The 1,233-nt window shown below is 38.0% G+C and overlaps 1 protein-coding gene across 1 annotated transcript in view; it reads left to right on the top strand.

Annotated features, from left to right (window-relative positions):
- The window catches only part of LOC107577125 (rho guanine nucleotide exchange factor 17-like), a 32,307-nt gene that overhangs the window by 28,132 nt on the left and 2,942 nt on the right, over nt 1-1,233 (top strand). The gene's annotated exons all lie outside the window — the stretch shown is intronic.

The following is a 1,233-nucleotide window of genomic DNA, read 5'->3' as shown; positions in this document are numbered from 1 at the left end:
AATGCAATGACTTCAGTTTTCTCCTTGTTTAACTGAAGAAAATTTCATCAATGCATTGGCAGAGGGAGTCAATGGGACTCTAGTCATTTGGAGATAAGGTTAGGTAAATCTGGGTATCATCAGCATAGCTGTGATAGGCGATTTGATTCTTTCTCATTATTTGACTTAGTGGGAGCATATACAGGCTAAACAAGAGCGGTACAAGAATTGAGCCTTGTGGGACTCCGCATGTCATGGACGTCCACTTAGACTTATGCTCTCCTATACTCACATAATAACATCTCCCTTCTAAGTATGACCTGAACCATTTGATTACCTTCCCAGAAAGCCCGACCCAGTTTTCCAGTCTCTCTAGAAGTATGTTATGATCGACATTGTCAAACGCAGCACTGAGATGTAGTAGTACCAGCACTGATATTTTGCCAGAATCAGAATTTAAGAGAGTATCATTTATTGTCTTAATGAGCGCTGTCTCTGTGCTGATGCAGTTGGAAACCAGATTGAAAATCGTCCAGGTATCCATTTGAGTTTAAGTATTTGTTCAGCTGATTAAAACTACCTTTTAAATAATCTTGCCTATAAAAGGAAGATTTGATATTGGTCTATAATTGCTCAAAATGGTGTTATCAAGATTGCTCTTTTTCAGAAGGGGTTTAACAACTGCAGTTTTCAGGGAGTTTGGAAAAGTCCCAGAAAGAAGTGAGGCGTTCTAAGAGATCTGCTTCCAAACAGTTTAGCACCCTTTTGAAAAAAATATGTGGGAAGTGTGTCAAGATAGCAGGTTGTCGATTTTAGGTGCTGTACTATTTCTTCCAAAATTTTGCTATCAGTTGCTTCAAAAATAGACATAGTATTTTCTTTTTAATATTGCGGTTGAATCTGTCTGACCTCTGCATAACTTGAGGATGTGCTAATAGCCTTCCTGATATTAATGATCTTCTCAGAAAAGAAGGAAGCAAACTCATTGCATTTGCTGTCAATGAGCATTTCACTGGGAATCTGGCTTGGGGGGGTTTGTCAGTCTCTCAACAGTAGCAAAAAGAGTGCGAGTGTTGTTTAAGTTGCTGTGTATAAGGTTTGAGAAGAAACTCTGTCTAGCTGTAGCTAGTTCCACATTGAAAGCATGTGGAAGAGCAGCATTTATTCGAAATAGAAATCTTGTAGCATTATAAATGTCTTTGCTGTCAATTTGATCGATTTAATGCATCCTTGCTGAATAAAAGTATTAATTTA

This window comes from Sinocyclocheilus grahami, unplaced genomic scaffold (genome assembly GCF_001515645.1).
Source record: "Sinocyclocheilus grahami isolate Dianchi unplaced genomic scaffold, SAMN03320097.WGS_v1.1 scaffold5196.1, whole genome shotgun sequence".
NCBI lineage: Eukaryota > Metazoa > Chordata > Actinopteri > Cypriniformes > Cyprinidae > Sinocyclocheilus > Sinocyclocheilus grahami.
This window is presented reverse-complemented; position numbering and strand designations above follow the sequence as displayed.